The sequence below is a fragment of the Giraffa tippelskirchi genome, chromosome 11 (assembly GCF_054371585.1).
Source record: "Giraffa tippelskirchi isolate mGirTip1 chromosome 11, T2T-mGirTip1v1.2.pri, whole genome shotgun sequence".
Classification (NCBI taxonomy): domain Eukaryota; kingdom Metazoa; phylum Chordata; class Mammalia; order Artiodactyla; family Giraffidae; genus Giraffa; species Giraffa tippelskirchi.
The window spans coordinates 61,956,443-61,966,331 of record NC_137285.1 but is presented as its reverse complement, the minus strand read 5'-3'; the positions used below and the strand labels follow the sequence as shown (position 1 = coordinate 61,966,331).

Here is a 9,889-nt window from a genome sequence, read left to right as displayed (position 1 = left end):
AAGAGACCAGATGACTATAGATAGAAGTATTCCTTAGCCACTGAATGAAAAATTTCTCACTAAGAAATATACCTTTTGGGAAATATTAACCTTGCAGATTGGTTGAAAGCAATTTTGAGCCCATTGTGGCTTCCTTTGCAAATACTGCTCTGAGAATTCAAATTAGAAGACTCCATCAGAATAGGGCTTTGGTCAAAATACATAGTACCCATAATGCCTGAGCGTGGATTCTTATCATCCCATTCTGTAAGGGGTTAGCATCTCTGGGAAATCAAGTCACGTTTGCTCACTCTTATCATGCATCTGGCTCTACAGAGCTTAGATAAGTACCAGTTTGGAGCCCTACCATTTTCATTTGTTATTTCACAGAGGTAAGCAGGGTGAGAACTGCCCAAGACAATGAAGGTAGCCATTACCCTTCATTGGACTAAGTATATAATTCCCCCAGTGATCCTCTGAGTAATAACAAAAACTTATGTGAGGTACATGTCGTGTTATATTCCCTGGGGCTTAATATGGCTCTCAGTAAAATTGATTTTCTGAAATCTTGCAATATACCTCATCAAACTAAATGAAACCTGCGCTGGTTTTATAGGAAGTGATTGGCTTCCCTGTGATAAATTATCCCTCCCATCAGAGAGGCACCGGATAATGGGCTGGCTCATTTCAGCCCCCACCGCTTCCATCTATGAGTTTAATTTCTCCACAGGTCCTCATGTAATTCCGTCTGGGGCTGGGGGGAGCTGCCGCCCAACTGAGAGCCTCAGTGGGCTTAGCTGGCCCCACGGAAAGTCATTTCTCCAAGACGATGATTCATCTCCAATTCCACAAGAAGGGACCGTGCCCGTGTGGAGAGGAGGCCTCCTAGGACAGAGAGGAAGGCTCGAGTGGGAATTCTGGGGCTTCAGGGAAATGGATTTTGTGAGCGGTCAGATGGGGGCCTTGTCCAAGGGGAAAAGCCCTTGTGCGTCTCTGTGATTTCTCCCCTCAGCAGCATCGTTGTGTTATGTTAGTGGAGATCAGAGGGCCTCTCCTGATCTGTTTTTAAGCTTTACACACATACATGCATATATATATATATATATATGCATATCTATCTATCTATCTATATGCATATATATATATCTGTGTGTGTATGTGCATGCATATATATATATGCATATCTATCTATCTATATGCATATATATATATCCGTGTGTGTATGTGCATGCATATATATATATATGCATATCTATCTATCTATATATATCTGTGTGTGTATGTGTTTATTTATTATTTTATTTTTTAAAGATTTTTTTTTGATGTGGACCATTTTAAAGTCTTCATTGAATTTGTTGCAATATTGCTTCTGTTTTATCTTTTGATTTTTTGGCTGCGGAGCACGTAGGGTCTCAACACCCTGACCAGGAATGGAACCGACAGCCCCACATTGGAAGGTAAAGTCTTAACCACTGGGCCACCAGGGAAGTCCCTATTTATTTATTTACAACACTTCTGAGAGGCTGGAAACAGCTTTGCATCTCTGAGAAAAAAGATGACCATTTGAAATCAAGCCTCTCCTCTGTAAAAGACACCTGTTAGCTGTGCCTCTGAGGCCCAAGGGGGACCGTTCGCCTTGGAAGGAGCAGTAATTATGGTTGGGCTTTGATTCACTCCATCCCTGGGAGCTGAGTTCCTAAAGAGAGAGCTGAAGAGAAATTACTCAGAGCAAACCCTAGGGGAGGAAGTCAGTCTCCTCTGTGGGAATAACCAAGATCCATTAGGCAGGCATATCTACATAGCAGTTCCAGAAGACCACAGCTTATCATGACAACATTGAAATCCAACTGACATTATGCACCGAGTACTGGGGGAAATTGATAGCAGAATTGCTTATCACGCAGAACGATACCCTAGATGCAAGCACTGTGTTGCTAAAATTCTGTCTGCTGTGGTTGATTTGGCCAGAGTAGACAGAGCTTCTGAGGAGTGGAAAACACAGGAGTTTAAACTAACCAAGTGCCAGATACCCTCTCTAGACCCACCACCCTCAGAGCACATTCATTCCTGGCCCTACCTCTATCTCCCCTTCCTAAGGTCCTGCCCAAGTTAAGAAGTCTTGGAAAAAGCAAAGAACTCACAACTTCCCCCAAGCAGACTGTGAGTGTCTTGCTCAGCTAGAGAGTAGTCTTTTCAAGGAGAATGAAAGTGGGGGGAGAGATATGTAGTATTCATGAAAGATTTGGGACAACAGGGGTAAGAAAAATGTGAGAGATATTTTCTATTTGGGAGGAAAATGAATGTCAATCTTTCTCAACCCAAGAGACCGAACTATCCAACAGAGGAAACCCAAGAGGGCAGTGAATAAAGTCACCTGGGAAGGTGGAGAAGTAAGTTTAAGGGCGATTAGGTGTCACAGAGGGGAATCTTGCAGTGATATAAAATAATGGGTCAATTTTTATTATTAATAATGAAAATAGCCATACATCGTGGGCTTTGTGTGTAGAAAGCTTTATCTTTGTTATTCAAGTTAGTGTTTTCTTTATTAAAGTAATAAAGGATCCTGGCATGCAGGTTAAGGTTTAAGGTCAGAGTCAGGGTTAGGGTTAGGGTCTGGGTCCTTTCCTATTATCTCCAGTCCTATTTATCACTATAACCTATGTGTCAAGGGTGCATAGTACATGGGCAGTGCAAAATAACTGCTTTATTCTTCACTGGGAGGATTTCCAAGAAGCAGTTACCCTGGGTGGGTTCAAGTGGAGGGAAGGTTGTGCTCAGTCAGATGATCTAAGTCCCAGGCTGCTGTGATTGTCTCTCCCTTCCCTCAGCCTCTCTAAATGGGCCCCTCTTCCCTGCAAGCTTCTGGGAGCTGGCTATTTGCTATCCGCTTTGTTTGATCCTGTCGAGACCTGGAGCATGACCATTGGCACCGGATGCCCTGTTGGGTTTGTTGTAGGTTCTATAACTCACTTCAAGCCTCTCATATTTCACTTTATCCTTGAAATGGAGAGAATGGAGTGAGCAGGCTGGGGTTAACTAGGATTTGCCATCTTTTTATCTTTCTCTTCTTATATCAGAATTCTAAGTTTACTGAGGTATATGGGTGTGTGTGTGTGTGTGTGTGTGTGTGTGTGAGAAAGAAGGAGAGAGAGAGAATCTGTAACCAAATCAGGAGAAGAATAGTTCCTCCAGGCTGTAACCTCTTTCTGTTTGTAAAGGGCACCTTCAAAGGGAACCCCAGCCCTTTGATAGCATGCTAAAATGTTCATTTTTAATTAGTTTCTACTTTCTTCATATTGCAGCAATTAATCCTACTTCTTAACTTTCATCTCTATAAATAAAGGTATTTAACAGAATTGTAGTGTAGTTATATCCTCTTCACCTTCTGTTTTATCTTGCAAAAACACATTATTTGCAGAAATGCTTCTGTTCTGACCTTGCTCCAGAGGTGCAAAAATGAGCAAATTTCTTACTATATGTTCTTCAGAGTTGCACCTCTCACTTCAAGACACTGGTGGGCCCAGATTTGGTCAATGGATCTGTGTGTTGGACCCATATGCCTCAGACTGAGCTTCTCTCAATGCCATTATGATCTCAAAGACACACAGAAGCAGGGCAGAGTTGGCCCAGCAGTGTATGGGGACCCAAGGGAGCATGCAGCAGTCACTGCATCTCTGGAGTTCAAACAAAGGTTCTCAGCCATGACCTCCTCCAAAGCAGCAACTGCCATCTTCAGAACTAAATCAGCAGTGTAGACTTACCCAAGGCAACAGTGAGTAAGCCCTTTGAATTTTACAGGTTCCATCCTTGAACTTGGATGTATTTGTTGACTGATAAAAGTGGAACTTGGTAGGGGGGACAGCTCCTATTTTTATAAGGCAGTTCAACCTTATTTTGGTTTCTAATCTCAGCCATGTGGTCCACATTCCTCTGCTCAGGGTGTGATGTGACTAGATATTAGAGTGGGGAGGAGAAGAAAGGGGGCGAGAAGCAGTGAAGCAGTCAGCGCGTGGACACTGTCCTTGGTCCTGAACACGAGCCTCCTGCCGCTTTAGGGCATGGTCACATTTCACAACCTGGAGATGCTAATGTCTCCTGTGCATCCTCTTCTAGGAAGTCTGTGTGAGAAGAGGCAGTGGCAGCACAGAATGAGACAGGGCTTCAAAGAGATTTAACTATGCAGTGGGAAAAAGGATTTGTATTTATGGTGATAAAAAGAGGTTGTATTTGAACAAAAGTCTTGATAATTTCTTTACAAAATATCCTTTTTAAAGGAAAACAAAATCAGTTTCTGCTCGGCTCTTGAAGAAACTTGGCTGCACCTTATGCTTTACAAGGTTGTATAATACCTGGGTGATTTCATGTAAATTTCACCGTTACAAAGTTTTTCCTCTGGAATGTGAGTGAGGTGTCACACACTAGTGTACCCCAGTCCTGGATCCCCAGCAGCCTGATTCAGTGATACTAACTCCCTTCCTGAGGGTGTGTTCTGCTGTGATCATGAGAATGTTCATGGACCACCAGCAATTCCTAGTTTATATTAAGGATTCTCCAAAAAACCCAGCCAAACTGTCGACCTCCTCTCAGACATGCACTCTGCTCTCCCCTATGTCTTTGCAACTTTCCCCCTAAGCGCTCAGAAGCATCTTTTATCTTACAACAGTTCAACCCGCACTCTCTCAGCCTTGGAATGGGTTCAGTGCGAAGGAGAGAAAGCAAGATCAGCTTTTGGAAGTCTCATGCCAAGGCTGAAAATGTGAGCAGGTTTCCAAGGACTGTGTCTTTTCAGATGGAAACCACGCTCAAGATGTCTCCAATTCTTTGGCAGCCTGTCTCTACTTTGACTTTTCCATGCAAGGAGGTGTAAGAAGTCTGTTTACAACTATTGTATAATGTAAAGGCAAAGTATTTTGTTTCTGCGTTTGTTCCTGGTTAATTGAGGAAATTATTTCATTTAGCCAAGAGTAAAAACCTCTGAGATTTTTCTTCTCATTTCTCTGCCTGTCTGGGGAAACAGGCAGAAGTAAACAATCATGCCCTATTTTGTTCCTAGTTAAATGAATTATCGTCATAATAATTACCAATAAAAGCATCTGGTTTTGGCACAGCTCAACAGAGAGATCTCTCAGTGCAAGATTTGATCTTTACCATGAATTCTTAACCTTCCTGGTTCCTCAGCCCCTTAAGATGACCACTATCCTATTTGAGTGCAGGACCTTTGGGAGCTAATGTTACCTTCGAATTTAGATGAGCTGTCCCTTAAAGTACAACTTTTCTGTTGTGGTGGTTATACATAATACCTTTTTGTAGGCCTTTATTGCTTGTTTAATTTTCTAGGAAATGATCTGCATGAAAACAGAGTTCTGTTCCTTACATCTGCTCCTGCTGCTTCTCCCAGGGGCACTACCTGAGCTGACGTCCAGTTGCTGCGGATTCACCAGGACACCACGGTAGAAGCGAGATACCTCCTGGGGTTTGATGTTCTGAATCTGGGGAGGAGGATAATGCTCTTGTCACGTGGAAAACGTGTTGAAAATTTTGTGGTTCCTGAAATTTGAGCAAATTTTACTTATCCAGTGAAGGCTTGAAAGACAAAGAATGAGCAAGGTCAGGCATCTCAAAGCTCTGTGGATCCTTCAGGTCATGTCCTGAACCTACTGAGTTAGAATTTCTGGCATCTTTATTTTTTAACACCCTCCCCCCTCTCACAGGTTATTCTAAAGGTACACTAAAGTTGGAGAACCACTGAGTTAGAGTATAGGAATATTTCATCAAACAAAGAAGCCTAACCTGAGCATTTGGGAACCTATGTTTGGAAATCTGCCTCCGAATTCTGGATACTTAACAGACTTGCTTGGTGTAACTGACGCAGACATATGTATCTCCCCACAATGTGTGTCCTAGAAGTGAAAGTTGCATCTGGTTGAAACACTGAGGCTGTCCTGGGACCCTGACTGTCAAACGAAGTTGGTACTGTTAGGGAACCATGGACTGAATCCGTCTGCCTTGGCCAGGCATGATGATACCCACTTGAGCTGTTTCACAACAGGAGGCCTCAATGAGGCACATGGTGCTGCCATTGAAAACTAAACGGGAAAACTCAGGAGGGGCCAAAAGTAGGGAGGAGACACCAGCCCATAATATGTCCTGCCAACTTCCCAGAATCTTTAGAGCTGAAATTCATCTTGGCTGAGAGATGTGCGTACCACCAGGAAGGACCTGGTGTCAGACTAACTATGGGCCAAGCAAGATGATTGGCCAGAGACAGCCCAGAAAGTAACCCTATCGCCACTAAACCTGAGACTGCCACATGTCCGTGCCATCCTCCTGGTTCCCTTATTCTGCTGGTCTCCACTCGGGCACCCCTGCCCAATAAAATCTTTTCTTTGTCAGTATGCGTGTCTCTCCCAATAACTCATTTCCTAGTGTTAAACTAGAGTCCACTCTCGGGCCCTGGAAGGCACCGCCTTTTCCGCAGCAGTGTTACCAACACAGTGTGATGCAAACAAAGACCATGAACCAGGAATCAGGAGATGGGTGTTCCCGGTCTGGCTGTGTAATTGTCAAATGCTCAGTCTTGGCCACAGCCATGTTTTCCATCAGGGCCTCAGTTTCCATATCTGTAAAATGAGAGGATTGGAATAGGTCTGTGGTTTTCATACTATTTTCCTTGGAGTCAACAAAAATGAAGGTGCAAGAAGAAGACTGAGTGTTAGAGGTCAAGATCTCTTCCACCAGAGAAGCTCAGCTTTCATCTTGTTATACGTCGCACTTCCACAAAAATGTTGTTTTTGAAAAAAGAAGTCTGCAGCTTAAAAAAAAAAAAAAAGATAGAAGCAAATTATTAGGCTACATGATCTATACAATCCTGGGTTTTAGTTGGTTGATCTAAGAAAATACAGCTTCTTTTCTTTGAAACAGAGGATTAAGAAAAACTATACCAACCATTTTACATGTCAGATTCATCTTACAAAATGTTAATTTAGCATTTGTAATTTAAAAATAAGCCAAGAATCTAGAAGTTCCATTTCTCCCACAAGAATACAGATAAACTTTAGAATGCTTCTATCAGAGAGAAGTTTGGGCTTTGTCAACCTCGATACTTTACGAATAGTTAAAGATAATGGATGAATTCATAACACTGCTAGGATTTTCCTCAAAGGGAAACAGCAGGAGTTGATGAAATCTGGAGTGTTTGACTGGGTTGACATTAATGGCTAATATTGGGTTTTGAAATATATGTGTGTTTTCACTTTCTGTATAGGCTCTATTCCACATTAATAATTGAAAGTCTGGAGTTGATTGCTTGTTGAAAATATCTGCTTAATACTGATGTCCCCAATCACTCCAGCTGAAGAACAGAGCTGCAGCCAACAGACAAGAAAGAGAGTTAGGTGAAATCCCATCCATCCACAGGTGAACTGAGAGACCCAGGCAAAGCCCACTGGTTTCATCCTGCCTCATTTTTATCAGCTGAAAATAAGGAAAATATCGCAGTTCAGTAAACTTTCCTTTGTGTTAGGGAGGTTTTTTTTGAGCAATAGTTGATTTACAATGTTGTGATAGTTTTAGGTGTACAACAAAATGAATCAGTCATACATATACTCTTTAAAAGATTCTTTTCCCAAATAGGTCATTACAGAGTATTGAGTAGATTTCCCTGTACTATACAATAGATGCTTATTAGTTATCTATTGTATATATAGCAGCATGTATAGGTTAATCCCAATCTCCCAATTTATCCCTTCCCCTCCTCTCCCCCTTGGTAACCATAAGTTTGTTTTCCACATCTGTGACTCTATTTCTGTTTTGTAAATAAGTTTATTTATACCATTTTTTTTAGATTCCATATACAAGTGATATATGATATATGTATTTATCTGACTTATTTTACTTAGTATGACAGTCTCTAGGTCCATCTGTGTTGCTGCAAATGGTATTATTATTGCGTTATTTTTATGGTTGAGTAGTATTTCATTATTTAAATGTATATATATATGTATATATATATATATATATATATATATGTATATGCCACATCTTTATCCATTTCTCCGTTCACGGATATTTAGTTTGCTTCCATGTCCTGGCTATTGTAAATAGTGCTGCAATGAGCATTAAGGTACATGTATCTTTTCAAAGTATATTTTCCTCCATAGCAAGTTTTTTTTTTTTTTTAAGTTCATGGGTGTATTATTTTGCTAGGGCTGCCCTAACAAAGGACCACAAACTCAGTGGCTTTAAAGAACAAAAAATTTACTTTCTCATAGTTCTAGCAGCAAGAGGACAAAGATCAAGGCATAGATTTGGTCGGCTTTTTCTAGAACCTCTCTCCTCAGCTGGCAGAAGACCTCTCTTGCTGTGTTCCCACGAGGTCCCTCTCTCTTTGTCCTGATCTCCACTTCTTAAAAGGACATCAATCAGATTGGACTAGGGCACACCCTAACGACCCCGTTTAACTAACTTATTTCTTTAAAGACCCTGATCCAAATACACAGTTACATTCAGAGGTAACTGGATGTTAGGGCTTCAATATATGAACAATTAGGGCTTCAACATATGAATTTTAGGGGAACATGATTCAGTCCATATTAATGGGTTAACAGAAGTACAGAATTTTGAGTTGTACTGAAGAATTACCAAGCATTATCATTGTTATTACTATATTTATTATTACTGTTATTAAGTTGCCATTATTAGGATGCATTTTGCCCTAAATGATTAATTCCTATCTGTCCATCTGGAATGCTGATCTCTAGGTCTCCAGGACAGAACTGGCCAATTCTGGCCCAAGCCTGGTGTGGAGAGCAGATCGGCACCTCTCTTCTAAGAGGGGTCCAGCTCATGAGAGTGTGCAGACCTGGCTTTGCAAGTTGCTGGTTCTGTAAATTCTCCACGCACTGATATCATCCACCTGTCCACTCAGCATAAGATATTTCATGATGAGATCATTTAAATCTGATTTTGAGGTCGGGGAGCAAGTCATACATTTTTTGTGAAGATATCAAATGATATCAAAAGCTTTACCAGAGTCGGGCTTTGAACAGTGGGACAGTACGTCACACTTTGATTCATACAGGAAGGATAAAAATAGACCAGCAACAATGGGAAATTATGAGACGTGTCTACTGAGTCCTCACTGAGAGCCCAGAGGGGCTGTGAGGGGAAATAAGTGCATATGGAGAGATTACCTTCTGCCGGCATCTGCGAGTGTGTGCCTTGGGGCTGGCACCTACTGTGCTTGATAAATCCTGGGTGATTGATTAACAGAAAAAGATAAGCTGGATACTGGGCTGCAATCGAGACTTTTTGCTTTTCACATTTAAAGGAGTCTGAACTTACACCTTCCTGTGTCATAATAGCTTGATTTTAGAGCAAGAAAAAAAAGAGCCTTTACCCCTACCCCCACCTGCGGCCCTAGCACTCGGGAAAGCCTGTGGACTCAGACAGAGTTAATGACAATCATGGTTAGTCTGGAGGAGGGCATGGCAACCCTCTTCAGAGTTGTTGCCTGGAGAATCCCCATGGACAGAGGAGCCTGGTGGGTCACAGTCTATGGGGTCGCAAAGAGTTGGACACGACTGAGTGACTAAGCACAACACACGGTTAGTCTGTACATCCAGTCCTAGGAGGACTCATGTGCGTGTCTAGAACAATTAAACGCTCAAGAGCATCCATTTTTACTCTGATTTTGGAATTACTTTCTTGGGTGTGTCTACGAGAGGATGAACTCTGACTATGCTGTCTGCTGGCCGTTTCTCCCTGGGCCTGTATCGGGGGTCGGGAGTGGGGGTTTGGGAGTAGTGTTTTCACCAGCTTTTCACTCTCATGACACACACAGAGAACAAAGCTTGTAGGGTTAGCCAGGATCACCCTGGGATATCCAGGTATGTGAATCAGGGTCCAGTAA

At 42.0% G+C, this 9,889-nt stretch overlaps 1 long non-coding RNA gene across 1 annotated transcript; it reads left to right on the top strand.

Moving 5' to 3' along the window:
* The first annotated feature begins 3,617 nt into the window (after positions 1-3,617).
* On the top strand, positions 3,618-6,374 carry LOC145527226 (uncharacterized). Its single transcript, XR_014069581.1, has 3 exons — positions 3,618-3,751; positions 5,317-5,586; positions 5,691-6,374. It is a non-coding gene; the product is annotated as an uncharacterized LOC145527226 (long non-coding RNA).
* Positions 6,375-9,889: the final 3,515 nt, after the last annotated feature.